Consider the following 15,781-nt stretch of genomic DNA (forward strand, 5'->3'; position numbering starts at 1 on the left):
GTCGTTTTGGTCGCTGATGCAAATCCAGAATTTGGGCAGCAAAGGTACAGGTGTCTACCCAGGCCTGGCCTAACAATATCCTAGCATATTGCCAGACCACTCCACAGCACGCTGAAATCACGTGGCTTGCAATTTTAAAGATCAGAGTATTAATGCCACTCAGTATAAAAAGCTTATAGAGTCTTTTCTACCTACAATTAAACTCATGCTGCAGCTGTCCTGTGACATGAATTAAGCAGCCAGCCGCTGTGTTTTGAAGCAAATCGTACCTGCTACAGGCTTGCCTCATTTTCTCCAGACCTTGAGGTTCAAGTGCCCTGAAGTCTCTCGCCAGGCCGATGTTTGCTCATCTCTCTCTTCTAAATTGCTAAATAAAATAACAATAAACAAGAGAGTTTCTATAGTAAAAGCAAATGGACCGAAACAAGAACAAATAAAACAAAATAAAGTATAAAGCAAGATAAATAAAACAAGGAAGTATAAGACAAAATGGCAGATATAAAACCAACCATACAGTTTTGATAGTAAATTTCGACTGTGAAATATATTGCCCCTTAAGAGGAGTAAAATTTGATAATTAAACTAAGTGCTTTTAAAAGCAACGTTTATTAAAAATTACACACATCATTCAGAAATAAAATAAAAAACAAAATATCAGGAAAACACTAACAAAGGAAAACACAAGTGGAAATTGTAATATCAGACAAAATACTTTAAGTTAAAAATCACTAAAGGAGTAAAGGAAATAAATCATTTTGTGTTGTAAAAAGATTAAATCTGTAATAAAAACATTGTGGTAAAAATCTTTTATGTACCAACTAATAATTTGTGATATAACATGCCAACAGCATTAATTGATAATATTTTCTTTGCCTAGAATATTTGGGAGGAATCATCCTTCACCCATTCTAATTTGTGTAATTCACAAAGAATTGTGGAAAAAATAGCAAACCTATGAAAAAGCTATAATGGCTCATTTTATGTGTCAACTTTCCTGGGCCACGAGATGGCCAGATATTTGGTTAGACATTGTTCTGAGTGGGTCTGTGGGGGTGTTTCTTTTTTTTTTTTTAATGTTTATTTATTTTTGGGAGAGAGAGAGAGAGAGCACGAATGGGGAAGGAGCAGAGAGAACGAGGGAGACACAGAATCTGAAGCAGGCTCCAGGCTCTGAGCTGTCAGCATAGAGCCCAATGTGGGGCTCCAACCCACGAACTGAGAGATCATGACCTGAGCCAAAGCTGGACACTTAACCGACTGAGCCACCCAGGTGCCCCTGTGCGGGTGTTTCTTGATGAGATTAACATTTGAATTGTAAGACTAGGTAAAACAGATGGCACCCCCCCCCCCAATATGGGAGGAACATATTCAATCCTTTGAAGGTCTAAATAGAAAAAAAAAAAAAAGACTGTGTAAGGAAGAATTCACCCTCTGCTTGATTTTCTTCGAGCTGGGACATTGGTCTTCTGCCCTTGGACTCGACTCACACTGAAACTGGAATTTACACCATTGGCTCTCTTGGTTCTCAGGGCTTTGTACTCAGACTGGAACTAGACCATTGGCTGTCCTGGATCTCCAGCTTGCCAACTGCAGATGTGGGGACTTCTCTGCCTTCACAGTTACATGAGTCAATTCCATACAATAAATCTCCTCATATAGGAAGAGTTAGAGATAGAGGTAGGGATCCACCTAGGAATCGGCTATTGGTTCTGTTTCTCTGGAGAATCCTAACACGGACAGAGGTACTGAGTATAGTTCTGGAGGAATAGAATACCAATAATGATATTCTGAGTTCATCTGGAGGTTCCTGGAGTAGAATCTCTATCTAATTAGATTCAAAGATTGTAACGACTTTATTTCCAATGGTAAAGAGTGTGAGCATGTGGGCATATCCCTTCTGAGGTAAAGGATAAGTTGTTGAAGCTGACCCCTCCTACAACCAAAAAGGTGCTCGTTCTCCCATAGCCCAGATTCATAGGTCCAGGAATCTAGGGGTGGAAACAAGAGTGGCACCCCTCAGGATTGCCCCTAGTGATCCAATAGCAACACTTCTGCTTCTTGTTCTCCTGACTCTACGCCCTGCTGACCTGGAACTTAGTAAGGGGTGCCTTAGTAAGTACTAAGTAAGGGATGCCTCCACCAGGAGACACAGCAATGATCCCATCGAACGGGAAGTGAGGACCAACATCTGGCTCCTTTGGGTTCCTCATGCGTCTGAATCAACAGGCAAAGAAGAGAGTTACAGTCCCGGCTGGGGTGACTGATTCTGACTATTCAGGGGAAATTGAAGTGCTGCCTCACAATGAAGGTAAGGTCAGGAACACAGGAGATCCTTTAGGGTTTAGTGTTACCACGTCAACGGGAAACCACAACAACCACTACAGGCAGAACCACTAATGACGGAGACCTTTCAGAAATGATGGTTTCAATCACCAGGTGAAGAACTCTGACCAGCTGAGCTGCTTGCTGAAGGCAAAGGGAATACAGACTGGATAGAAGATAGTTACAAATGGCAGCTATTACCACACAGAATGAGTACTGCAACTGTCATGAGTATTTCCTCATTATTTTCTTGTATGTTTGTACGTGCATGCGTGTGTGCGTGTGTGCGTGTGTGTGTGTGTGTGTGTGTGTGCTGTGTGTCCCCTCTTCCAAAAATTCATACGCTGGAACTTGAATCCCCACTGTATTTGAAGATGCAGCCTGTGGGAGGTAATTAGGTCATGCGGATGAGACACTCATGAATGGGATTTACGTCCTTAGAAGAATCCAGAGATCCAGCTATCTCTCTTCCTATCACTTGAGAATACAAGAAATCAGCAGTCTGCCGTCCAGAAGAGAGCTCTCACCAAACCTGACCATGCGGGCACCCTGATCTCAGAATTCCAGGCTCCAAAAACGGTGACAAATAAATATCTGTGGTTTGTAAGTCACTCAGTCTGTGGTACTTTGTTATAGCAGCCTGAACTAACACATATATTAACCAATATTTTTGTTTTCTTCCCCCTTTTATCCCCTCATCATATAATATAAAATGTAGTGATATGTGTCTTGTTAATTTTACATCCTAGCGTTTAAGTTACAGGATATCAAGGAGTAAACCTTACTCAAGGATGTTACCTTCTCTTCTGGGAAAGACCCTGAATTTGGGTTTGCACAGAAGCTATTTGTATCATCGCAGCAGAATTATGATTTTGTTACTGTGTTCATTTGGAGACCGAATATGGTTTAAGGAGATGTGTATGAAGCTTGTGTATGAAAGCCTATGACTTGTGGTGGAGAATTTTATGTGTCAACTTATCTAGGCCACAGGGTGCCCAGATATTTGGTCAAGCATTATCCTGAGTGTCTGTGAGGGCATTTCTGGATGAGATTAACATTTGACTAAGAAGACTGAGTAAAACCAATCTCCCTCTCCGATGTGAATGGGTCTCATTCAATCCTCTGAAGGCCTGAATAGGACAAAACAGACTGAGGGAGAATTCGCTTTCTCTGCCTGACTTTTGAGCAGGGACATGGGTCTTGCCCTGCTTTCTGAGTCAGACACAATTAGAATTTATGCCGTCACCTCTCCTGGGTCTCCAGCTTGCTGACTGCAGATCTTGGATTTCTCAAACGTCATACTCCTGTAAGCCAATCCCTTATATTAAATGTATATTATGAGGCTACACACACACACACACACACACACACACACACATATATACACATATATACACATATATCTCCTATTGGTCTGTTTCTGGAGAACTCTAACTAATACAAAAGCATATATGAAATAGTACATGTACATTATAGGGAAAAATGATCAAACAAAATCTTTATACCTTCTACCTAGAACAAGAAGCTGAATGTTGCCATACCTTAGTGGCCTCTCGTCTGTCTTTTTTGATAACTGCCTGGACATGGAAGTGACACACATCACTTTTATTTATGGCCTATTGATTAGAACTAGTCACATGGCTTCAGCCTAAGTGACAGACTATGAGAAATGTGGGGAAGCACATAGAAACATGGTGAACCCGAACATTTCCTACCGTACCACCATCATCAAATGTCAAATCTCTCTCTGAATTCCTTGTTTGTTCTATTGGTCAATATGTCTATCTCTGTTCTATGACTTCACTGTATTTATAACTATAGCTTTAAAATAAGCCTTCATAGTTGGTAAAGCGTGTCTTCCCAGTTTGCTAATTGTTCAAATTTAGGAAGTGTTTTCCCCGGCTTGTTCACTTCCACCTTGTATCGATAGCTACTTTTATTATTTTCTTGTGTGTTCTTTCAATGTTTCTTTATGCAGTTATAAAGGAACACAACATATTTGTTCTTAGGTTTTCCTTTTCTTGTACAAAAAATGGCTTGAGATATCTATCCATCTATCTATCTATCTATCTATCTATCTATCTACTGTTCTGCATCTTGGTTTATACACTTAGGAGTATACCTTACATATAATGTTATCAGGGAGTATTCTCATTGTTTTTAATAATAATAATTATAATTCCATTTTGATGCACATTTCCAAGATGTTACTATTACAAACAATGACATAATGTCATTTGGAGAGTAGAGCCATATCCACAGAATAGACTCCCAGAGGCAAAAATTCTGGGTCAGTTTTAATTAATGTGTGTGTGTGTGTGTGTGTGTGTGCACCATACAGAAGATTTTCATTTTAATGTGGTTGAAGTTATTAATGTATTTGTCGTCATTGGATTTAAAGGCTTAGTTTAAAAAAAAACTCTTTCACTCTTGAGATCATAAAGAAATGATCTCATAAGTTTTTCAGAAATTTACATTTTCATTCAAGTATTTAAATAGTTGATTCATGTGCAATTTATTTAGATATCAGGAATGGACTATGAATAACTTCATATCTTTTTATCCTGTTATCATTGGCATTTGTTGTTTTTGTTGTTGTGCTGTGTTGTCTAGAACGGTGTTGAATAGAAATGCCAGTTGTCACTCTTGTTGTTCTGCTGTTGATGTGAAGGGAATACTTTCAAGATTTCACCATTAACTATGATGTTCCCAAAATGACATATCATAGGTTTTTGAGGTTAAGGATATTTATGATGTCATTTTGTTTTATTTTTGATACAGGTATTGATACTGAATTTTATCGAACATTTCCTCTGCATTTATTTATTGAAATGATCATATTTAAAGTCAGTTTGAGGTTTCTTTATTATTGCATTTCACCAGGAGCATAACTTTTCATCGAGTGGCTGAAAATTAATAAGCTAAGCATCCCTCTTAAATATTAGAAAAAGAACAGGAAACACAAACCAAAAGAAAGATAAATGGAGGGAGCAGAAATGAGCAGATCCCAAATATAGCAATAGTAAAAAGATCAACAATGGTAACCACAGCAAAAGCTCTTCTTTCATTTTCTTTTTTACTGCAGTATAATTGACGTACAACATCATATCAGCTTCGGGTGTTGTTCTTTTTTATTATCCCATATATACTAAGAAACTTTATAGCCGTAAAAGACAAATAAAAGTAGGAAAGACATTTAGAGATAAGGAGAATAGAAGTACCTTAATATGGAATACATGGAATAGTATAAAAGCACGATTTAAAGAAAGAAAGAGTTCATGGAAATTCAAAGAATGTGATGGCAAAAATAAAACAAAAATAGTAATTGACTAATAAAGGAAATCTCTCATAAGATAAAACATGCATAGAAAGAAATGTAGGGGTGCCTGGGTGGCTCAGTTGGTTAAGCACCTGACTTCAGCCTAGGTCACGACGTCTCATTTCATGAGTGGGAGCCCCTCGTCGGGCTCTGTGGTGACAGCTCAGAGCCTGAAGCCTGTTTCAGATTCTGTGTCTCCTCCTCTCTCTCTGCCCCTCCTTCTCTTTCTCTCTCTCTCTCTCTCTCTCTCTCAAAAATAAATAAACCTTAAAAAAGAAAGAAAGAAAGAAAGAAAGAAAGAAAGAAAGATAGAAAGAAAAAAAGAGATGCAAACTTATAAAGAAAAATTAAGACAATTAGATGATCAGTCCAGGAAGTCAAATGTCTCTTTCGAGACAGGGAGAAAGTGGGGGAAAGATATTGGAAAACAATATGACAAAACTCTTCAAAACCAAAGGACGTTGAACTCTAGATTTTAAAAGGGTCATCAAAAAAACCAAATGCAATAAATTAAAGAGTAATCCCATGATGCCATATGACTGAAATTTCAGAACATTGACATAAGTTATGCAAAGGATGAGAAATTATAATGGCATAGGACTTTTCAAAGGCAACGTTGGCAGCTAGAAGTCAACAGAAAATGTCTTCAAACTGAATCAATATCCAGCGACAGTACTCAGTGAAAGTATAGATTAAAGTCATTTTCAGAAGCACAAAATATTTTTTTGAAATAACTTTCTTTGCATCCTTTCTCTGCATCCTTTTACAAGAAGCTATTAGAAGATCGGATCCAGCAAAACAAGAGTGAAGCAAAGAAAGAGAACATGGGATTCAGGTAAAGTGGGGAACGAAGTTCCCCCAGAAGATGCATGTACTTATTCTTTATCATTGCACAGTGACATTGTTTGCAATGTCACTGTTCTACAATTCTGTCTCTCATGTATCATTTTTAAATAAATTTCTAGAAACGGGACCGTTCTGTGTAAAATCTCTTGCTACGTATTGCCTAATTGTCTGATGTCTTCTCATTATGGTTTCCAATATCTGAGTGTGACTGGCTAGGAGACTGTCCACTTATTCTTTTAACATTCTACATGCTCCTGAAATTGCTCGGTGGAAGAAGATAAACTTTCCGGATAAGGTAGAATCATTATGTCAGGGAGGTCACAAAAAGGTCCACTTCTAAGCAAGAACTTTCTGCAAGCTCTCAGGCTTATTCAATGGCGACAAGCCCCAGGGCCAGGGAAAAACACAATTCCTAACTTTTATTTCCACCCACTTTCTCTTTTCATGTTGAGGGTATTATTGGGAATGCATCCGAATTGGCACCAAAAGAAAAAAAAAAGTTAATTAAATTAAATTCAGACGTGGCTCAAAATTTAGTGCCTTGTATCTCAATTTAATGCACAATAATTGGGAGCTAGAAATGGCACATTAATTTTTCTAACTAAAATTAAAAATAGCCTTGAGCCCTACTGATTACATTTTAAAAGAAATCCAAACGGCTAGCATCAAGGCCTGCGATGATTATAAAGAAAATTTTATAAAGAAAATCTCTGTCTTTCTATTTAAAAAAATCTCACCCCCTGGCAACTAGCTCCTGTGGTGAGAGGGCTCAACATTCATCTGTAGGATTCATCAGAGAGTAAGCGTTCAGAGATAACATAAGAAAAGGGCAGAATAGAGATGTCAAGCTGAGAAAAAGTTCAGGGTATGACTCTTGGTTACATCAGCCTGTGGTCTTCTGGGTAGTCTCATGTCTTTGGCCTTATATTGGGTACTCTACAAATCTCATTCCTAATGAAAAAAATGTCAATATGGGGGAAACCCCATGTTGTGAGGCCCTGAATTCGGGAAAAACTATTCTGACCTGTCCTAGGAAAAAATTAAAAAAATTAAAAAAAGGAACTAGTCTATATTTACAAATTTGTCCTAGCCCAATTCCCCCCTTTTCTCTTTGTATGAAGCCAAAGTTGCCATTCTTTTTTTCTTTTCTCGGGAAGTAAATATGTAAAATGCATTGAAATTTAATAATACTGAAAACAATACGTGAGCCTAGCAATTTTTGATCTATCCTAGTATGGAAAGTTTAGATAAAAGAACAAGCCAGAATTTTCCATGTCCTACCCACAAGTCCACAGAAATAGTTTCAAGGTGTATGATAAAGCGTTGTGTACAATTGAGTGCAACCTCATAAGCCTTTGTGTTTCCAGTGACTGGACAGTTATAACTGCCTTTAGATTTCATGAAGTGTTACATGCTTTTGAGAGGGAGAAGGAGGTCGTAATCATTTTTTGTCTCTTTTCAGCAAGATTCTCAGCGTTTGGTAATGCCCGTTTCACTGTCCGTGTAGAGGCTTGGGATGGCCCACATTTTACTGCCAGCTTAGACAGGTGATGATTTCTCTCTTTCCTGAGAGGTATGTGTGGGATTGAACCTTTAGGAGATATCAGATCAATTTCACTTTATACAGTTCCGATTTTCAACATGAATTTTAAAACCCAAATTATTCATCACGTATTTCTACTTTCCCATTATAAAGGCAAAAAAACAAAAAGGATTTGAAAAGAGTCATTGAGGAAGGGTAACACAATAAAAATAACGACGCAGAAAAGGAGCAAAACAGAATTGAAAAGAGAAAAGCAAATATACCATGCCTTAGCTTAGCATCAAGACAAGTCCTAAACTACACACCTTGGAATCCAAAGTGAACAGGAAATTGTGACCTATCATAAAATTCTGTCAGCTTTTACAGTGAGCTAAGAGTTCCTGGCTTTTCTAAGAAGCCCACGGCTGCACATCAGAATGCAGTCCAGTGAAGGGAGATCTGTTAGACGCTCAGACACCGTGACTGAAATATGCAGCCGTAATACGATATTCGGATCCAAAAGATTCACTTAAAGTGCTTAGAAAAGTGGGCATACAGCTTGTCTCCTAAATTATCTTCTAGAAATGTCTTTTCCTGCCACCAGGACTCTGCTAGAAGCTTTATGCCAGATCGAGCAGCAGGATCATTTCAGGACTTGGACAAGAGGGATGCTCTGCTGTTAATTAGAGACAGCAGTTTATGTTTCTTGGGTTTGGAAAACAAGCACTGTGTGAAATGCCAGGACAGGTGGACTGCCAGCGTTCTGACGGGTATAGCCAGCTTCTTAGGAAGTAAATTATATCTCCTCCAGCTCCTGCAGGCATGCTTGGGTCAGGACTTGAAGTGCCTCACCACGGAGCACGACAAACGTGGCTTCCCAAGGAAAAGTTTCGCAGCATCCGTTGCCAGAAGCACATTAGTACAGCTGAAAAACGTCAGTAATACAACAGAATAAGAATCAGTTTCTAAGAACGTGATCTCCCCATGTGCCCGCCGAGCTAATTTACTATAAAAGGCAGTTTTATGAAGCCTGAGCAAATAAATCATATGGAAAGAGTGATTTATACTGACTACTTAAATGAGTACAGTTCAATATGCGAAGAAATGTCTTTCCAAGACAGATTTTTCAAAAGTAATGTTAATTAACGTTTCGGAAATGAAAAACTAGCAAAGCCATTGTTTCTTTGGGTCATTCCTATTTTATCGTAATGAAAACAAGCAGACAGCATACAGGAAATTACTTTTCCTTATCTCTATTTTGAGAGAATCAAAAGATCAATTAATTTAAAACTGGTGTCACGCAATTAGAATAGAAAATTTATATAGGAGGGGCACCTGGGTGGCTCAGTCAGTTAAGTGTCCGACTTTGGCTCAGGTCATGATCTCATAGTTTCATGAGTCCGAGCCCCGCGTCCGGCTCTGCACTGACAGCTCGGAGCTGGGAGCCTGCTTCAGATTCTGTGTCTCCCTCTGTCTCTGTCCCTCCCCCACTCACCTTCTGTCTCTCTCACTCTCAAAAATAAACATTTAAAAAAAATTTTTTTTTGAATAAAATAATAAAATAAAATGTCTTACAACGTAAGTTCTTTAAGGGATAACGGGGAAAGTCAGTTTGGGCTGCCATAACAAAATAACATACACTAGGTGTCTTAAACCGCAGAAGGTTATTTCTCACAGTTCTGGAAGCTGGAAGTCACAGTACCAGCATGGCTGCGTTCTGGTGAAGGCTCTCATCCTGGCTTGCAGACTGCCACCTTCTGGCTGCGTCCTCACGTGGCAGCGAGAGAGGGATCAAGCAAGCTCTCCAGGGTCTCTTAAAAGGGCGCTAATCCCATCGTGAAGCCCCCACTCTCCTGACCCATTCTAACCCCAACCACCTCCCTAAAGCCCCATGTCCAAATGTCATCACACTAATGGTTAGGGTTCTAACATACGAATTTTAGGGGAGCACCAACATTCAACCCATAGCATCGACGAAACTGAGATTCTAGGCAGAATTAAAAATCAGGATAAAACTAAGTTTTTGGGAAACAGAAGCAGAGCTGAATAGACAGGGAGAGGTACTTAAGAATGCTTCTGAGGGGCACCTGGGTGGCTCAGTCAGTTAAGTGTCAGACTTCGGCTCAGGTCATGATCTCACGGTTCATGAGTTCGAGCCCCACACTGGGCTCTCTGCTGACGGCTCAGAGCCTGGAGCCTGCTTCGGATTCCGTGTCTTCCTCTCTCTCTCTCTCTCTCTCTCTCTGCCCCTTCACTGATCCCTCTCTCCCTCTCTCAAAAATAAATAAACATAAAAAAACTACTTCTGAAAAAAGAAGCAAGGAATTCAGGCAGCTGGGTCATTTCCAATTATTCTCAGAAGAGAATAAAATCTATTTCTGGGTTCCGAGGGGACTTTATGTGCTTTATGTACAGGATACACTCGTATTCTGACTACCTGATTTGCAGGAGCCGAATGGCAAGGCTACTTCCTTCTCTCTTCTGTGCATTCTTGATGTCTGTTCAGAGTCCTAATGTGAATTTGCTATTGACACATAATGTTCCAGAAACATCTGTATGTATTTTTGAATCTGTCTTTCTTCGGTATCCTCAACTAGTATGAAGCTTCTTGAGGACAGAGACTGTGATGCTTGTGTCTTATGTGCATTTCTTATCTTTTTTAAAGGTTTATTTCTTTTTGAGAGAAAGAGAGAGAGACAGAGTGTGAGCGGGGGAGGGGCAGGGAGAGAGGGAGACACAGAATCCGAAGCAGGCTCCAGGCTCTGAGCTGTCAGCACAGCTTGAACTGTGGCTTGAACCCACGAACCACGAGATCATGACCTGAGATGAAGTTGGAGCTTAGCCCACTGAGCCACCCAGACACCCCCCATGGGTATTTCTGAATGAGTACATAAGTAGCATTGCTTCCTGTAATATAATGCTACGTCACAAATTATCTACCAAATTTCTTTCTCCTCTTTCATATTCCTTCTCACAATAGACCTCCCATTTTCTCCAGCTTCACCTGTTTAATAAATTTATCTTCCCTTCCTTCTGTACATTTCATTGTGATTTGCAAACTTTTCCCTATAAAAGTTCTATGTATTTTATATTTAGCATTTTTCTATACTGCTTGAGACTTTCTTAACCTCTGTTTTAAAGAAGAATTTGGCTTTTTAAGATCAGGGTTTTTCATTTCTGGAAAGTCATCAGTGAACATCAAGCATTTAATACTGCCTTCTTTAGGGCATACTATTTTTACGACGAGTTGTGAAAAATCAGAATTTTGCCCTTGACTCTCTGGGCAATTTTGACCCAATTGCCATCACCAAGTGCGATCAGAAAGTATTAATTCCTGGAAGCCCATTTTCTTGAAAAGTGATCATGATGTGTCAAAAAAAAAAAAAAGACACCATTTTCATGTATATATATTTCTTGTGTCCTCTGTGAGGAATGGCTACCTTGAGAGAAACCAAACCTTTTTTTTTCTATTTTGCAAAGAGTTGCGTCAAGACAAAAATCACAGGATTCCAGCCAAATATTTCTGTAATATTGTTCTGATTATAAGTCATATCTTCTCATTGTGGAATATTTGGAAAATATCAAAACCGTGCAGTGGAAAATGAAAATCTCTTGGAGTGCAGATATAAATAGCATCAATCTTCTAGGGCATTTCCTTTTATTCTCTCTGTGTGTATAAATATATTTTACAAAACAATGTGTATTTCTGCGTTTTGCCATTTTGCACAGGAAAATGTTAATAGTGTGTTTCCATGTCATGAAAAACCTCAAGAGTATCATCTCTAATAGGTATAAAATCTCTATTGATGGTCATTTTTTTTTTTTTTTGGTAACAGCCTTATTGAGATGAAATTTAGATACTTATACTAATACAATGCCCTCAACTATTTAAATAGGCGAATTACATGAATATAAGTATCTAAATTCAATCCGAAGCTTCATTCATGCTATAGTGCATATCAGCCCTTCATTCCTTTTTATGGCCAAATAATATCCCATTGTAGAGTGGCTGTTTTTAAGGTAGTCTTAAGAAAATAAGGCTATTGATTCTAGGCTTGTCATACTTGGTGAAATTTGCTTATGTAGTTTTACAAAGTAAATAGAATCCTTTTTTTTTCTTCAACTTTTTCAAGTCAAATATATTGATTTTTTCTATTCTCAGATTTCCTTTCTTCTCCATTCTTTCAACAAGTATTTATTAAGAGACTACAAAACACCAGGCTTTGTACAGGCTTTGTGAACACAGTGTGAACAAAATCAACACAGCTCCTGCATTTCCATTTCCGTGAGGAGCCCAACTTTTAACAATAGCCATACAAATAAAGATAAAATCAAAATTAAAAGCTGAGCAGAACTATCAGCGCCCTCTAGCTGTATCCCACCAAAAGCACACCTGTAGTCAACAAAGCTGGGTTTATTGGCTGGTTGCTATGAAGGAGAATACCAGAACACCATGGTGAACCATGGAGCATGTACGTGAAAGAGTGCTGGGGGGTGTTGTGGCATTGAGGGTTTATGTTTCATAATTTTGGAGAAGGTTCAAGAAAGCATAGTTTGACTCTGAATTAAGTGTTGTCAGAAAGTAGGGGCAATTCTAAGGTATCTCAATAATTTTTCATCTAAAGGCAGGAGAGTGAAGTAGGGTAAAGTTATAATTGCTGAAGAAACACCAATCACTCATGCAGCAAAAGGAGGGGGGTGTCTCACCCTTTTGTGATGTGGACGGTGTTCTTGATTGTGGCTGTGCTCCACCAGACACGATTCCATAAAATTCCATAAAAACAACTGGCCTTGTTTTTGTTTTGCCCCATCACAGTCACAGAGTGGGCTTGTCTGACTTGTTCTGTGACATTCTTTCTGTCCAGCAGAATACCATGGCCCAGCTGTTAGAGCCAGGCCAGCTCAGCCGACAGCCATCAGAGCTACTTTTGTCTTCTCAGTACCCTCTTTTGGCCAAGGGTGGACAAAGTTAGCTTACAGGACATGAATGTACAGCTTCCAGGTTGTTATCACTGCCATGATTTTTCCTGTTAGGAGATTTTCTGGAGAAGATCATGTGCAGTTGGACTTAGGCTGGTCCTTCCTGCTCCTGCTGCTAGAGGAGGAGTTCAACTGTCTGATGTAACAAGGATCGCCCAGCAACTCTTAAGATTCTGGAAATGATCCACTGGCCAACTGTAACTCAGCCAGTCATCAATGGGAAAAGTGTTGATAAGTCTTTGTATGAGAACCTGAAACAAGAAACTAAATTACCAAATGCAGGCAATGAAAATATGTCCTTACATTCATCTGGGTCTTTTCTAGAGATCTAGTTGGCTTTTTTCCCCAGTCATGGATTTTTTTTAATGTAATCTATAATATTTATATAGGTGTGGACAGATGTGTTCATTCTAAGCATAAACTGCCCTTTGGCTTGCTAAAAGGAAATTGAATGCTATGTAATTGACCATGATAATGCTGGTTACTGAATTCAAGCTGTTTTGTTGGACTTCCAGAAAGGAAGTTGTGTTCTCATAAACAGTAGTGATTTTAAGTGGTATAGAATCCAATGGAAATATAAGTATTAAATATCTCAACAGAAGTGAGCTGATGATTGGTCCCTTAAAATGGGAAACTTTTCAGAGTGGAGTTAAACAGCTGCTGAAAAGCTGTCTGGAATATCTCTGAAAAGAACAAACAATATTTTAGCCAAAAAGCCCCAGTATTTTTCATCCAGGATGACTACTATATTTCTCTGGTAGGGTTGACAGATCTGGCTATATAACTTGCAAGATCCAATGAAAAATGGAATAGCAGCCCATTTGTTCAAAAATTATTAAGCATTTCAAGACGGCAACAGCAAAACATTAAACCATCCTGAAATTCTAAGGGCAGAGTTACGTGAGACTACAACAGTCACATGCCCATGAATGATTGTAATAACTTCAGTAGAAAGGTTTTGTTGGTGTTGGGTCAAGGTCCATTTCCTATAAGACTGAAATCTTAGGTTAAGTTCATAAGGCATTCACCAGGAAAGACCTATAGGAGGGCATTTTTGTGGCCATGAGAACAAACATTGCAAAATTCCAACTAGAGGGCGTGTAATTGACCCGGGGCCCCAGCTGCTCTCTGAAATCCGTCACCACGTTTGAACAGACACAGTGCTTCCCATAGGTTGCTGCCAGCAAGTGAGCAAGCAACTCAGTGATACTAAGACGGAACCAATCCTGGGATGCAGAAAACTTCCCTAACGAACAACTTTGCTTTGTGGACTCCCCGGTGGCTTTGCTGACTTTGTCAGATTGCACAATGGTCCAGGATGCTTTCACCGACCATTCTTCTTTTCTCCTTCACTCAGGGTCAGAATTACTTGAGCTCTGATGGCTTTCCCAGCTTCTCCGTGTTTTCTCACCGTTGTTTCTCACAGGCATTTCTCCTAATAAAATCATCTGAATCTTCTCCTTGGAGGACCTGGACTGTCACAAATGGTACTAGTTACGATCTGAGAAAATAGTGGTAAGAACAGCACTTGGGGATGGCTCACTCATTGCTCAGCAGATGAGAGTGTATCCTGCTTGGTGGATAGGATATGAATGGTCCCCGACATATGGTAGTGGTTCAGTTGCTGAGAATTGCACTGATAGTGACCTGGAACCATGTCTTGATGTGGCAAAATAATGTGTCAGGTATGATGCTGCAGACATTTGAAAAAAAAAACAAAACATGAGAGAAACAATGTCTTGCTAAGACAGCAAGACGCCAAACTTGGGTTAGCTGATGATTACAAAGATGCATTAATACCCTGCAGGATAATGAGAAATTAAGAGCTGCTATGGGGCGCCTGGGTGGCTCAGTCGGTTAAGCGTCCAACTTCAGCTCAGGTCATGATCTCGCGGTCTGTGAGTTCAAGCCCCGCATCGGGCTCTGTGCTGACAGCTCAGAACCTGGAGCCTGTTTCGGATTCTGTGTCTCCCTCTCTCTCTGACCCTCCCCCATTCATGCTCTGTCTCTCTCTGTCTCAAAAATAAAATAAATGTTAAAAAAAAATTAAAAAAAAAGAGCTGCTAATAGATAGTTAATGGTTGTACGAGAGACAGAATCTAGGCGGAAGCTCCCAAGAAGTCCCTAATTGCCTTCAGTAGAAGGGCAAATATAATAGAGCTCCAGAGATGTCAGAACCCTCAGCCAAGGCAGTCTATGACATGAAGATCAAGGCCCTGGTGGAAAAATTCTAACAACAAAAAATACCTTTTGCTAAGTTCCCATAAATCATTGACTGAAGGGGTGATTGCAGCTCTAAAGGAAGGATCTTATAACAACAAGTCAAGTATCATACCATAACTATTCCCTTAAATATTTGCCTAAAGGGATTTATAGCCGTTTACCTAGGTGATAGTACACTGGGAAAATATCAAGACATTTATGAGTTGACATTTGGGAGACATGAAGCATCATCATGGCTCTACTTTGAGGGGGAAGCCCATGTGTCCATGTAATATATAGGGTTCTGCCTTATAGTGTGCCCACTTCATCCATGAGCCACTAAGTAATTGTTTCTCCAGTCCCTGAGTACATAATTGGAATTGGTATATATATATATATATATATATATATACACACACACACACGGAAATTGGGGCTAACGCCTATATCAGATCTCTTATCTGTGAAATAAAAACTACCATGTGGGGAAAGCCAAATATAAACCTGAAACTGCTCTGCCCCACAACACTGGCCAACATAGTAAACCAAACACGATATCAGATCTCCAAAAAAATGGTGGAGATTACTGG

General features: G+C 39.4%; 1 long non-coding RNA gene across 1 annotated transcript; it reads right to left on the reverse strand.

The window, feature by feature from the left end:
- Window positions 1-8,269: 8,269 nt before the first annotated feature.
- Window positions 8,270-13,112, reverse strand: LOC122230060. Its single transcript, XR_006207263.1, has 2 exons — window positions 12,717-13,112; window positions 8,270-8,934 (listed from the first exon to the last, which is right to left on the reverse strand). It is a non-coding gene; the product is annotated as an uncharacterized LOC122230060 (long non-coding RNA).
- Window positions 13,113-15,781: the final 2,669 nt, after the last annotated feature.

The sequence above is a fragment of the Panthera leo genome, chromosome C2 (genome assembly GCF_018350215.1).
Source record: "Panthera leo isolate Ple1 chromosome C2, P.leo_Ple1_pat1.1, whole genome shotgun sequence".
NCBI lineage: Eukaryota > Metazoa > Chordata > Mammalia > Carnivora > Felidae > Panthera > Panthera leo.